A 15,736-nucleotide genomic window follows, 5' to 3' on the forward strand; every position below is an offset into this window, starting at 1 on the left:
TTTTTTATTTTTTGTAGAGCCATAACAGCAATGTATGCACATACACGTGAAGGACCACTGGATGAACTTGGGCAGCCAGCAGTAATTAGGAATCAGCTCAATCCGGTTACTGAGGTTACCGGGGATGTGCTGCATTTTGCCAATGAGAAAGCTATTGGGGCAGATCACACAAGGGCTGTTAAAGTAGAAGCAGAAGTACCCAAAATAGAGCAGGTGGCGACGTTGGCATGCCTCCCTTCTTTCGAGCTTGAGGACAAGCTCATTCTCCAAGGGAGGTGTAATGTTATGAACCCAATAACAAGCCGAGTCATCCAGATGCCGTGGTTGAGTCATTAAGTTTACTTTTCAAGTTTAATGCCGTAGAGGGGCAAATCTATAATTTTCTCTTGAACCTTTTTCTTTTCAAGTTAAATGTCGTAGAGGGGGGAATGGAATGGAAAGAAGGAAGTCTGAATTTAGGTTAAACAGAGGGTTTGAGTTATCCTAAACGAGCTCGGGGTGTGCGTTCTCCTTAACGAACCTAGGGTTTTCAAGCTTCCCTTCGACTTGATTTTCTTTTCTTCTCTCTTCTTCTCCTATGAATCACCGTTTTAGATCCAGAACCATAACACAATCAATACATTCCATAAAAGTCAGAAACAATTTTATCACCGAATAAATAGTCCATTCCTGAAAAAAGTACTGAATTTTCTTCCAAAACTTATAAGATATCCTTTACACCTATTTTTAATGGTTAATAAAAATAAGTGTTTACTTGGGTTGAGAGAATACCTGAGAAATTATAATTCAAGCTTGTAAGAGCACCAAATATTTTTTAAGAGATCATAAAAAATGAGCAATGGATTAGAAATTCATCCATGCAACAACATGCTAAATTGTAAAAAGCAAATATATTTCATGGACCTCCTTTTACTAAATCCATTATCACCACTTATCATATTATATCTCAATAACTTATCTATGCACATAATGGAATTGAATAGATGTATTAAATCATTAAATATTACTTTCAGAAAGGAGACTTACACTAGTGAAAAATTCACTAGTGGAAGTATAAAATTCTCTGGCATAATTGTCGACCATAGGTTGACTCCTTTCTTGCTTTCGATGATAACAAAGTTTAGTAGAGCAGACAATTTGTAAACCAAGTATTTTAGATACTTTACCTAGAATTGCACTTTAAGGTCTAAAACTTAAAAAATGATAAAGCCTACTCAAAACCTCAAATATCATTGGAATACGTCTCTTGAAGAAGCATCCACAAGGAAGAATACAATGAGAAGACTAGAATTCAAATGTAAAAGTTATACATCAAAACTCAGTCACAAATGTAAAAGAGTATTCTTAATATCCTTTCTTTGAGTTCAATAGTGAATATGGAGTTTTAGGTCATACATTGCATGCAAACATGTTGAAGAACATCATAAACATCCCATAGAAAATGTTAGAACACTTAGACAAAATCAATCATTTGCTTTTAAGGTCAACTTAGTTGATTTGACACTAGAATGATCAATCAACCTTTGCCAATGATTGATCATCCAAGAGTGTGCAGGCCAAAACTATAAAGCATGATCGATCAACCATAGTCGATTGATCGATCATCCAGAACATGATCATTTAATGCTATAAAATATGATCGATCAATCCAAATACTGTCTAAGAAAGAAAAAATTACATGGAATGATTGATCATCTCATTGATCGATTTGACAAAATCTTGCCAATCAGGGACATAAAGCATGATTGATCAATGGAAGTTCATTGATTGATCATACTTGCATTGCACAACCAGAAAAAATTCTGATTGATTGATCATCCCTTGGCAATGATCAATCAACTTAATTTTTAAGGACCAACGGTAATATATTGATCAATGGATTGATCGATCAATATGTCACGTTCTGACACAAAAAGAGTTATATATTTTTTAAAGTTGTCTTCCTTCCAAGCAGTCAACAGTAATTCAGCGAGTCCAGGGTGCCAGTCTCCTGCTGGTAAGTTTTTTGGTTTCCATCCGAGGTCTGAACCCAATTCAGAAGGATCACAATATGCTCTCACAACTCAATTTGTAGCATGCTAGGAGTTCAGGATGTTGTCTCACCCCTAGCTTGAGGGGGAGTGTTGGAAGATGGGCCTAAACCTACACGACCAAGGAAGGCCCACATATCCAATTGTTTTGGAAGATGGGCCCAAGCCCATAAGACCAAGGAAGGCCCACAATTCCAAGAGATGTGGACGATGAATAATTCTCAGAGAGGCAGCATCGAATGAAGGTAACTTTTTGAAATAACGTCTATGTTGGAAGATGGGCTCAAACCCACAAGCTCAAGGCTAGAAACCCACACATCAAAGGAGTGGCAAAGTGGTAATTTATGATAAGTTCCATAAGGATGGCATAGAGATGTAAATACATTGTTTGATTATGTCTTTTAATCTATTTATTTGTAGCCCTAAGGCATTGTAACACTATAAATAAGAGCTTTGGCTAAGAGGTAAGGGATTTCAAGCCTTCTCCTCTCTTTCAGAAATCGTCCAGCCACCCTCTCTTATCCTTTGACACATTTTCTCCTTCCCTTAATCCAAACTCTGCTCTCCCACGTCCTTCTCCTTCTCCTCTCCTCTCTCTCTTCTCTCTTTCTTCCAAGTTAACTTAGAGTCGAAGTCATGGGATCTTAACTTCTACATGGTATCAGAGTAGGTACTTATATGTGGGTCTCCACCTAAATTATCTATATGTAAGTGCCCAAAGGGCTTACATGTGAGGGGGATTCTTAAAAGAATAGTCCCACATAGATTAGTAAGAATAAATATGTTGAGTTTATTAGTTGGGAAAGAGGTTTCCTAAGATGGCTAGTTATTTTGGGATAGGCTTTGGACCCAACTTCATAAGGTATTAGAGCTTGGAGTTTAGGATCCCTATTCAAGTAGTTATGTCATCCATTCAAGAGAAGTAGGTTTGCCATGAAGAGATAGGTAAAGCTTTTTTTCTTCATATTTCTTCTTACGGTTTCTATTTTTTCTATTCTTGAATTTTTGAGTCGCATCAAGTCAGGATAATCTTCATAAACATTGTGAATATCTATCTTTTATGAATAAAATGATGTTATAGTCTTGATCATCTTGTGGCAAAATTACATGATTGATCAAAAGTTATTTTTTTTCTATTTTTTATGATTTGGATTTAGTTACCTTTATGTAACTTGGATCAAACATCATTGATATGGGATTCTAGCATATGTTGATGTCAATTCTATAATCTAATGTTACTCATGGGATTGGGTTATGTTGTTGGATGACAGTCATTTGGTTAGAATTCCAACATTTACTTATTCCTATTGTTTCTTTCTACTTTTGAACTTCAACAATTAATATTTTTTTTGTTGAAGTGTTCCCATGAGTTGGAAATTATTTTGCTAAGAAATTGCTCTTGGTTTTCCAAGAAAGACCTTGTCTAAATTTGATCTCGATTTTGTGGTTGAGTTTGGCTTAAGGATGAGAGTTGCATCTATTCTCTTCTCTCTATCTGTTATATAAGAGAAGTTGAGTAGTGGCTGGTTCTTGTTATAACTTCACAAAAGCACAAATTTTTGTCATGATTGGGTGCTTATTCTCGTATTTTGTTTTGTTTCATGGTGAAGATCCTTTTTCTCTTCCTCTTAAAGTGTTTGGTTGCACATGTTTTGTTCATGATACTTCACCACAAAAGAGTAAACTTGATCCTCGGTCTCTGAGGTATATTTTTTTGGGGTATTCTAGAACTCGGAAAGGATATATTTGTTATAATCCCACCCTTGGGAGGTTGATGGTATCTTGGGATGTGACTTACTTTGAAGACACTTCCTTCTACTCCTCACATGAGGCTCCTCTAGGATTTACATTTCCTCCTACTACTCCATGCCCATTCATGCCATTTATTGGAGATATTACTCAACCCCCTGAAGCATTGGCCGTCCCCTCACATGTGGAGTTGTTGGATCCACCCGAGGTAAGTCTTTCTCCTTCTCCTATGTTTGGGCCTGAATTTGATACTCGACCTATTGCGTTACGAAAGGAATGCCATTCTTGTACTACGTCTCATCCAATTGCCAATTTTATGTTTTCTTATCGCTTATCTTCACAGTGTGTTCAGTTTCTTGCTTCTCTTGCGTATGTTTCCATTCCACAATCCTATCAAGAGGTCTTGAACCATCCAGGATGGAAGGCAGCTATGGATGAAGAAATGCATGCATTATATGAAAATCAAACCTGGACATTGGCATCTCTCTCAAAAAGGAAAAGACCAGTTTGTTGTACATGGGTATTTATGGTGAAACACAACCCATATGGGTCGGTTTCTCGTCTTAAAGTATGACTCATTGCAAAAGGTTACACTCAGGGCTATGGGATAGATTACGAAGAAACTTTCTCTGTAGTTGCAAAACTGAACTTGGTACGTATCATCCTATCTATTGTTGCTAACTCATCATGGCCCGTATATCTACTTGATGTAAAAAATGCATTTTTAAAAGGAAATATACGTGAAGAAATTTATATGGTCCAACCACCAGGATATGTGGTTGAGGGTGAGTCCGTATGCTGATTAAAGAAATCTTTATATGGGCTTAAACAGTCCCCCTAGGGCCTGGTTTGATAAATTCAGTCAAGCGCTTTTACAATTCGACTTTCATCGGTGCGTGGTTGATCACTCAGTATATGTTTAAGATACTATCAAAGATAAGATATTATTGGCTGTGTATGTTAATGATATTATCTTGACTAGGAATGATGCTCGTAGTATACAAGAAGTGAAGAATATGATATATCAAGAGTTCAAGACTAAAGATTTGGGTAAGCTCAAATATTTTCTTGGTATAGAAGTCCTTCAATCAAAACATGAGATAACATTGTCTCAAAGAAAATACACCTTGGATCTTCTTGAAGAAATAGGAATGAAGGGTTGTAGACCAGTTGATACACCTATGGATGCAAATGAAAAATTGTGTGCTACGACTGGAGAAGATGTTGATACTGGAAAATATCAAAGACTTGTGGGAAAATCAATCTATCTCATGCTAACTAGGCTAGATATATCATATGCTGTGAGCGTGGTAAGGTAATTCATGCACAAACCAGAAATTACTCACTGGCAAGCTTTGGAGAGAATACTACGATTCCTAAAAGGTGCTCTAGGAAGATGATTGCTATATAAAAAACATGGGCACTTCAATATAGAAGGCTTCTTAGATGCAGATTAGGTTGGATTACCCGATTATAGAAAGGGGGTGGGGGAGAACTTGGTCACATGAAAATGAATAAAGCAAAACGTTGTTGCAAGACCTAATGCTGAAGCAGAATACTGAGCTATGGCCCACACTGTAAGTGAACTTTTATGGATAAAGACTCTTCTTAAAGAATTAGGATTTTATAAAGGAGGCTCCATGGGCTTACATTGTAATAATCAAGCAGCTATTCACATTATGTCAAATCCAGTCTTGTATGAAAGAACTAAGCATATTGAGGTAGATTGACATTTTCTACGGGAAAAGTTTCAAGTAGGAATAATCTCTCTTAAATATGTTTCATCTCAAGAGCAATTAGATGCTATTCTCACCAAACCAGTTACATCCAAAATTTTATCTTATATATCTGGCAAGCTGGGTATTTATGATGTATTTTCTCCTCCAACTTGAGGGGGAGTGTTGGAAGATGGGCTCAAACCCACAAGCTCAAGGCTAGAATCCCACACCTCAAAGGAGTGGCAAAGTGGTAATTTATGATAAGTTCTATAAGGATGGCATAGAGATATAAATACGTTATTTGATTATGTCTTTTAATCTATTGAGTTGTAGCCTAAGGACATTGTAACACTATAAATAAGAGCTTAGTCTAAGAGGTAAGGGATTTCAAGCCTTCTCCTCTCTTTCAAAAATCGTCCAGCTACCCTCTCTTCTCCCTTGATGCATTCTCTCCTGCCCCAATCCAAAATCTCCTCTCTCGCATCCGTCTCTTTCCTCTCTCCTCTCTCTCTTCTCTCCTTCTTCTTCCAAGTTAACCTAGAGTCATCCTCATGGGATCCTAACTTCTACAGTCTCAATCATAAACTCGACACAAAGGATGGAGATGTAGGATAGCTTCAACACGAAGCAAGCTAGGAATTCATGATGTTCTCTCACCCCTAGCTTGAGGGGGAGTGTTGGAAGATGGGCCCAAGCCCACATGACTAAGGAAGACCCACATATCCAAGTGTGTTGGAAGATGGGTCCAAACCCATAAGACCAAGGAAGGCCCACACATCCAAGAGATGTGGAAGATGGGCTCAAGGCCCATAGATCAAGGAGGAGGTTGACATGCCCATAAAATGATGGCAGAATGGTAAATAAAGTCATCTCATAGCGACGACATTGATGTAATTATGTTAAAGTTCCAGGGTTATAATTATAATATTGTAGGTTGATTAATCTATAAATTGAGCTTAGGGGAAAGGTTAGGATAACAAGTTCATAACCTCTTCTTCCTCCTATTTTCTCCCAATGGTATCTTTTTCTTTTTTCTCTTCCAGGTCCATAGTGGAGTTGCTCTCACGACTCAATCTGCTCTCATCCAACTTGGCCGTCAGATTCATTCCAAGTTATCAGGCTGTACTAATCAACAATTAATAAACTCAACATATTTTTCACTAATTCATGTGGGACTATTCTTTAACACCCCTCCTCACGTGTAGGCCCTCTGGGCTTTTACATGTGGATAATTTGAGTGGAGGCTCCGAGAACGTGCTCTGATACCATATTGATTTTCAAGATTCCATTGATAATGAGATTAAGAAAAGGAGAGATGGAAGAAAGGAGAAGAAGAATAGAGGATAGAGTCTGATACACGTCCAACAGAGAGGTCTGATAACAGCTATTGCGAATGAGACAAGATCACAGAGATCACAAGTCTACTAATAGAGATAACAAAGAACAATGGTAATGGCAGAGGGCAGCAACAAAATAACAGTGGAAACCAGAGAGTGGCTTTGGGGTAGAAACAAAATGCTGGATACCGATTAACAAAGCAATTTTACGGAAGCTTGTCAGTAAGAACTTGTAATATCAAAATAACTTAGCAAAAATAGAGATTTTGGCAGAGAAATAATCTAGAGAAAGCAGAAACAGAAAATGGACTCAGCAGAGTCGCCCCGCGATGCTGGTTTAATTTTTCCTCTGCTGCTCAAGAATAATGGCTATCATGTTACAATGTGGAACCCACCATGAGGACGTGAGATGCCAAGAGGAGTCATTACACTAGCTGGCATGAGTTATAAGATAAGAAGCATGAGCTAGAATGAGTTGGAAGATTTGAAGATCAAGTGGGACCCACAAAGATACCACGAGTTGGTATACTTATCACATGAGCTGGAAGATCAAGTGGGACCCACAAAGATGACCACGAGCTGGCATCTTTATCCTATGGTCACGTCCTCATAGAAGAGGTGTAGTTTGAGTTATGTTAGTCTTCTAATTGTGTTGAGTTATTTTATTACGATAGACTTATCTTTAAAGAGTTATAGTTTGAATGTAATTAGGAGAAAGTAGTTTAATTGTATTTAGACTCTACTACTTTCCTCTACTATAAATAGAGGTGCTTTTACTCAAAAATAAAATATCAAAGTGAAGTAGTTCTCCTCTTCTCTCTCGTCAAAAGTTCTTCTCTTGCCAAAACTCTTTCTTCCTTTTCTCTTTTCTCTCTTCTCTACCCGAGAGCTCTCTCTCCGTTTCCTTTTATTTTTTCCTCTCTCACCTTGCTCAAGATATCAATAAAGGGGGTCCTAAATTCAACATGGTATCAGAGCATCAAATTTAGGATCCCCACGTCAAAGGAATGCTCTAAGAAGATATGATAAAAAACGTTCATAGAAGGTTCTTTATGAAGCAAAATGGAAGCTCATGAGATAAGTTTCTTTGTTTTTGATATTATTGATTTATGCTTTTGGATTTTAGATATTAGAAGATGGTGTAGAGATGTTTTTTATGGTTGTCTTCATCTTATGAGATTAGGGAATATATGCATCTCGGATTAGAAGAAGTTACCAAGGCAGTTTTATCGATTTGGAATTTTTTTGACCAAGACCAGTTTATTTTGAGATGTATGCATAAAAAGTTATAATTCTGTGGGACAAAATTCCATGATAAAGAAGATTGGTATTGAGCCTACTATGAGTGGTTATTCATTGAATTTCAGAAATATGATTACATAGCTTCTATGCTAAGCCTCTCCATTAACCAAGTTGGTTGAAGAATTCTACTTGGCTTTTGTATTAGTATTTGATTGGAGATTTTTTTTTTAAATTGAATTGCCTATTATGGCTGAAGAAAATAGGACTCACAAGAGTGATATACTCAGAATTACTACAATACCCTTGCGAGGGGTATCAAATTTCATGAGCTGGTCCATATCGGTTCGCAGGTTTCTTATAACAAAAGTCACCTTACCAATTGTCAACCACCCATTGATGAAGAGGATATTTTTTATAACAAGTGGTTATAAAATAATACTTTGGTTATTAGTTGGCTTATCAACAACATGGTATAACCTGTATCCAACAATGTTATTCATCTTGATAATGCTAAACAAATTTGGGAGACATGTGCTAAGCTGTATTCTAGCTCTAACAACTTACACAGACCATATGATATTCTTCAAAGAAAGCTTAACACTAAACAAGGAGAAAATATACATGAGTATTTGGCTCGCTTTAGAGGTCTTCTTCAAGAATGGAAAATAGCTCAACCTACCTCCACGGATGTCTTTGTCCAAGACAAACAAAAAGAAGCCTTAGTCATTGCCATATGCCTTGCAAACATTAAACCGTATCTAGAAGTTGCTAAAAGTCAACTTCTTAGCGCTTATGCAATTCCCACTTTTGATAATGTATGTGCCACATTACTTTGTATTCCAGACGTTTCTTCTTTTATTACTGAAGTATCATCCGCTATGTACTCCAAATAATAGGGGACTATTATACGATCGCGGTCGAGGCCATGGCAAAAATTATAGAGGAGGACTAGGAAGAGGTGGAAGGAATGGTTCTGTTAGAACAGATGGCAAGGAATTCCCCTATTGTGGAAGTTGTAGCCACACTATAGAGACATGTTATAAAGTCCATGGCAAACCAGAATGGACAAAGGATAATCAAGCCTTAGTAAGTGATATAAAGGAGGACCAGACTACTACATCAACAAAAAAGAAGACCCTTAGCAATGATGAGTATTATTTATTCTAGAAAATGAAAACACTAATGGGTTCTGCTCCAAGTTCCTCCTCAACTGCTCATGCCACCACTGCTTCAGGTGTGTTATTTGCCTCTTCATCCTAGATAATTGACTTAGGGGCCTCCGAGCATCTCACAGGTAACAAAAATTTACTACACTTAGTTTCTCCTTGTCTCTCTGTTGCGGTCCCGGATTTGACACAAGGATTCTTTGGGAAGATCTAGGATCTGCCACGGGTTACGAGTCTTCCATGCATTACTGTAGGGATAGTAGGAAGACATGGGGGAGACGAAGATCAATGAAGCATGAGAGAATACGTGGGTTTTTGAGGAAAACCCTAACCTCGAGATCAAGAGGTGATCTCAAGCTTGTTTACGCTAGATTTAACCTAATTCTTAATACTTCAATCTTTCTTCCTTTCTCATTAGTCTTACCCCTTAAATAGGGTTCAACCTATTAGGGTTTACAATAAATATTCTAAAAATACCCCTATAAATAAAATATTCCAAAAATACCCCTATAAATAAAATATTCTAAAAATACCCCTATAAATAAAATATTCCAAAAATACCCCTATGATCGAAAACTGAAATAAAATAAAATAAATTAAATTAAATAAAACAACTAAAATAATAATGTTATTGCGTGCATAACATTACACCCCCCCTTGGAAGACGAGCTTGTCCTCAAGCTCAGAAGTAGTGTTTGTATGCCGACGTCTCTACCGGTGTCGAAGTAGCATCCACGATCGCTAGGACCCCCCCTTTTGATGCCCAAAATTGTAGTTTTTTTTGGCCCGGTTGACTCGGTTCAGGAACCCCAGTTCGGCGCGCGACTTAGCTTCGTGCGCAGATGAAATTTTCCTAACTTAGGAAAATTTGAATCGGCATCATCTTCTTCCTTCGGAGGAAATTTAGCCGATGGTTCGTCGGAAATCGGAATCCTACCGAATCCTCTTGCCGATCCCGACGATAGCGGCCGTCTCCTTCCTCTCTCACGGCACTGACGGAGTCGCCTGATTTTTCGGTGGTGAATCGTAGCCCGTCGCAGCTTCACCGCTTGGATAGTTTTTGAGACAGAGGGCTCTCGGAAACGTGTGAATTGTTGTTGTTCAGCCCCCCAGAACCGAGATCCCTTGCGGAAAAGTCGCCTACGACGCAAACGACATCTCTTGCTTCATAGGTGGCGAAGAGAAGCCCGTTGGGGCTTCGTCGCTGGGAGCATTGCCGAGATAGAGAACCTCTATTTCCCAGCCCCCCAGAACAGAGACCTGCAGAAATGTCACCTACGGTGCCGACGGAATTTCCTGTTCCCCTTTGATTTTGGATTTGAGGCCACCCCCAAATCGTCCAGTGCCAAAATTTCCTCTGTTAGGAAATCACCTCCCCCTTGCAGCTTCGGTTCGGAGAGATGCATGGCGTCCATTGGGAAAGGGTGAGCTGAATACCCTTCCTTTTTTAAAAAATCGGTATCCCCGCCATCGGATTTTGGACGTTTGGGGAGCTTTTCTGAGACAGAGGACTCTCGGATTTCATACTTCTTCTTCTGGTCATCCGAGAGAGCTTCCACTGTGTCTTCTATGTTGCTATCGTGCTCGGAGAATTCAGGTTGTGTGACCTATTTTGCGGCAGTGCGTGGCTCCCTTGTCCAGCATTCCATGAAAATTTCATACAATGCTCGTGCTTCTCCAAATTATTTGCATAGTTTGTCCGCAGAATTGTATACCTTCTCCATGCGAGCTTGTACCTCGTGCAACCTTATGTCGAATCTCTCTTGACATGCGCCAATAAACTCCTGCAACTCCCGTTCACTTTTTCTGGTCTCCGTCATGGATGAAGAATTCATCCTTGTGTTCCTGCTCTGATACCAGTTGTTGCGGTCCCGGATCTGACACAAGGATTCTTTGGGAGGATCTGGGATCTGCCACGGGTTACGAGTCTTCCATGCATTACTGTAGGGATAGTAGAAAGACATGGGGGAGACGAAGATCAATGGAGGATGAGAGAATACGTGGGTTTTTGAGGAAAACCCTTACCTCGAGATCAAGAGGTGATCTCAAGCCTGTTTACGCTAGATTTAACCTAATTCTTAATACTTCAATCTTTCTTCCTTTCTCATTACTCTTACCCCTTAAATTGGGTTCACCCTGTTAGGGTTTACAATAAATATTCTAAAAATACCCCTATAAATAAAATATTCCAAAAATACCCCTATGACCTAAAACTGAAATAAAATAAAGTAAATTAAATAAAACAACTAAAATAATAATATTATTGCGTGCATAACACTCTCACATAAATTTTGTACCATAACTGACAAATATCAAACTAAAGTTCTAGGAAAAGAATCCACTTCTGTTATACCATCACTTTTGCTCACAAATATTCTTTTTGTTTCTACTTTCCCTTGAATCTTTTATCTTTTAGACAGCTCAAAAAATATTTTGATTGCTCCATCACCTTCTCACCCACTTCTTGTGTGTTTCAGGATCTTATAACGAAGCAGGTGATTGTTGGAGGCCGTGAACAAGGGGGGCCTCTACTATCTGGACGTGTGTTATGGTCCCTTGTCATGTATCGAGTAACTCGGCGTGGGATTGGTAAATCCAGTGTTGTAAGAGAGTTGTTGCTTTCGGTTTAGGAGGAAAAGAGCCTCCTTTTTGCAGCTAGGCTACTGTTCTCGGAAGGGGGCTGGGAAGCCCTTGCTGCTACTCGGATAGGAGGGGAATGACCACTTGTTGCTCATGGCTATGAGGGGTTAGGGCCCTTCTTGCTACTGTGCGGGTTAGGGGCTGAAAAGCTACTAACTTGGACAGTCCACGGATTGGAGGTGCTGCTTGCTGATTTAGAGGCTGAAGAACCTCTAGCCTTTGCTGCTCTCGATATAGAGGATGGGATACCTTTGCTCGAAAAAGAGGTAAAGATCCCCTCTTGCTGTTGTGCACGAATCGGAGGCTAAAAAGCCTCTTGTTGATCTCAGAAAAGACGAAGAAACCCTCCTTGTTTTCGGTAAAGAACAAGGTAAAACAAAAAATCAAAGACAGAAGAAAGAAATTCAGATTCAAGAGGGAACTTGGACCTAGAGCTCGTCAAGTAGAACTCCAAACCCTGTTTAACCTAATTAAAGACTTCCTTTTTCTCCTTCTCCTTCCCCTCTAAATAGGGTTGACGCCAACATAGTTTTAGGGTTTACTTTTATAATTCTGCCACTGTGGCAATTTAACTTAAATTATGAATAAAAAAGAATTTAAAATAATATGGAAATAAAGTAATTAACTTAGTGACTCAATGTGCCTCCTTTGGATGACTCAGTTAGCTATTGAGTCCTAAACATCTGCCCCCCCTCCCCCCTTGAAGAAAGTGCTTGTCCTCAAGCTCGTAAGCTGGGTAGACCTAAAATTGTCCAACTGTTCCCATGTAGCTGCGGCGGGTTCGGTGGCTGTCCAGTGGATAAGAATCTCCCACTGGTCATTAACCAATCGGACTCGTAACACTGCAACTGGTGTAAGAATGACACGTCTGTTGTCCAATGGAGGAAGGAACAGAGTGGAATAGGGGGGGGGGGGGGGGGGGGGAGGGGGGGGGGGTGGATGTGGCCTAACAAGGTTTCAATAGGGAGACATGAAACACATCGTGCAGCTTGGCCGTGGCTGGAAGTTATAGCTCATAGGCCACTGGTCTCACTCAGCGAATAATGGGGAAAGGGCCAAAGTACTTTGGTGAGAGTTTATGGCATGGCGGTTCTGCAATGGAACGTTGTTGGTATTGTTAGAGACATAGCCAAACTTAGTCCCCCACCTCGTATGAGACGTCTCTGTGCCCTTTGTAGTAGAAATTTTTCATACGAATCTGTGCTCGTAGGAGGCGATCTGTAATATTCTGAAGTACCTAGTCACGGTCCATGAGGGCCTGATCAATTGCTTCCACGTGGGTGGAACCTAGAGTATAAGAGAGAAGCCTAGGAGGATCTCTACCTTATAGAACCCGGAATGGAGTGGATTGCAAGGTGGAGTGGAAGGAAGTTTTGTAACAATACTCAGCCCACGGTAGCCACTGAACCCAAGTTTTTGGACGATCGCCCACAGTGAGCCTCCTTTGGATGACTCGGTTAGCTATCGAGTCCTCAACAACGTGCCTAAAATAAATACTGTTTCAACCAGTGAAACTGAGACAAGTCTATGGCACAACTGATTGGGACATCCATCTGCACAATCTCTTCATCGTCTTTTTCCTACTCTTAAAGAAAGGTCAGAGTTAAATTGTGAAGTCTGTAAACTAAGCAAACACTAGAGGTTACTCCTTTTTCATTGATTCATACAGATGTATGAGGACCTTTGACTGTCTCAAATATTTCCTGAGTCAAGTACTTTATTACATTTATTGATGATTTTACTCATACTACTTGGTTCTTTCTCCTTAAAGAATGTTCTTAATACCATCCATATTTAAATCCTTTCATGCTATGGTACTCACTCATTTTGGTCAGAAAATAAAAGTACTTCAATCTGATAATGCCAAAGAATATACTTCTAGAGACCTTGGCTCCTTTTGTCAAGAGAATGGTATTATCTATATAACATCGTGTGCCTACACCCCTCAACAAATTGGTGTAGCCGAACGGAAGAACCGTCATCTTCTTGAAGTAGCTCACAGTTTACTATATACCATGAAAGTTCCATACTTTTATTTACCGAATGTCATTCTTATTGCATGTTTTCTTATAAATAGGCTACCCTCTTCCGTTCTAGGTAATAAATTCCCATACTCATTATTATTACCAAATGATGATCCTTTTTCACTTTCCTTGAAAGTCTTCAGCTGTCAATGTTTTGTTCATATTACCTTCCCATAACACAGTATACTTGATCCCAAATCTTTCAAGTGTATCTTTTTAGGTACTCTCACACACAAAAGGGCTATGTTTGCTACAATCCAACTCTCCAATGTTTACTTGTGTCCAGGGATGTCACTTTTTTTGAAGACTCTTCATACTATTCTGACAATGCTCCTCCAGGTCTATCTTGAGTACCAAATTCTCCTCAACCGGTTGTGTCCCGTGTTACAGAAATTGCTCGATCCCCAGACACATTGGCTGACACCACACCTGCTGAGTTTACTGATCCCACCGAGGTAAGTCCATCTTCTGCTATTATTTTGGCCCACAATATGATACTCGTCCCATTGCCTTGCGAAAAGAACCCTGAACTTGCACTAGGCCTTCTACTTCTCACTCCATATCCAATTTTGTTTCTCACCATCGTTTATCCCCTTTATGTCATCAATTTATTTCATCTATCTCCTCTATATTAGTCCCGGAGTCCTATCAGGAGGCTCTCAAAAATCTAGGGTGGAAGGCAGCAAAGGATGAAGAAATGCATGCACTATATGAAAATCAGACATGGGCTCTAGTTCCTCTTCCATCAGATAAGAAACATGTCGGTTGCAAGTGGTTTTTTACAATGAAACACAATCCAGATGGGTCTGTTGCTCACCTTAAGGCTTGCTTCATTGATAAAGGCTATACACAATGTTATGGAATTGATTATGAGGAAACATTCTCTCCGATGGCCAAAATGAACTCGATACGTATTTTATTATCTTCGACAACTAATTCTTCCTGGCAGGTATATCAACTTGATGTGAAAAAAACTTTTCTTAATGGGGATATCAAGGAAAAAATTTATATGCATCAACCACCTAGTTATGGGGTTGAGGGGGAGTCGATATGTCAATTGAAGAAATCCCTTTATGGTCTGAAACAATCTCCTCGAGCATGGTTTGAAAATTTTAGCCAAGCCCTCATACGAGCTGCATTTCACAAATGTTCGGTAGATTACTCCATATTTATTAAAAACACACCTAAAGGCAAGGTAATTTTGGTAGTATATGTTGATGATATTATTTTAACCGGTAATGATCCTAAGGGCATCCAGGAAACCAAGAAAAAAATATGTCCACAATTCAAGACAAAAGATCTTGGATTACTTAAATATTTCATGGGTATTGAAGTGCTACAATCCAAACATGGGATTGTACTATCTCAAAAGATATATGTCCTTGATCTATTAGAGGAGACAAGAATGATGGGGTGTAGACAAGTAGAAACCCCTATGGAATCAAATACAAAATTATGTGTAGGTACTGGAGAAGATGTAGATATTGGAAAATATCAAAGACTTGTGGGAAAACTTATTTATTTCTGTGTAACAAGATCAGATATATCATATGCAATAAGTGTGGTAAGTCAATACATGCACAAACCACAACTCAGTCACTGGCAAGCCCTAGAAAGAATATTACAATATTTGAAAAGAGCTCTAGGAGGAGGGCTTCTCTATAAGAACCACGGTCACTTCGACATAGAAGGATTCTCAGATGTAGACTAGGCTGGATCACCGGATGATAAAAACTCTACTTCGGGATATTGTGCAATGATTGGAGGGAACTTGGTTGCATGGGGAAGCAAGAAGAAAAATGTAGTTGCACGATCTAGTGTAGAAGTAGA

The sequence above is a fragment of the Aristolochia californica genome, unplaced genomic scaffold (assembly GCF_029961685.1).
Source record: "Aristolochia californica isolate CCGP_79_NKW_82.1479 unplaced genomic scaffold, dmAriCali1.0.hap1 SCAF_6, whole genome shotgun sequence".
Lineage (NCBI taxonomy): Eukaryota > Viridiplantae > Streptophyta > Magnoliopsida > Piperales > Aristolochiaceae > Aristolochia > Aristolochia californica.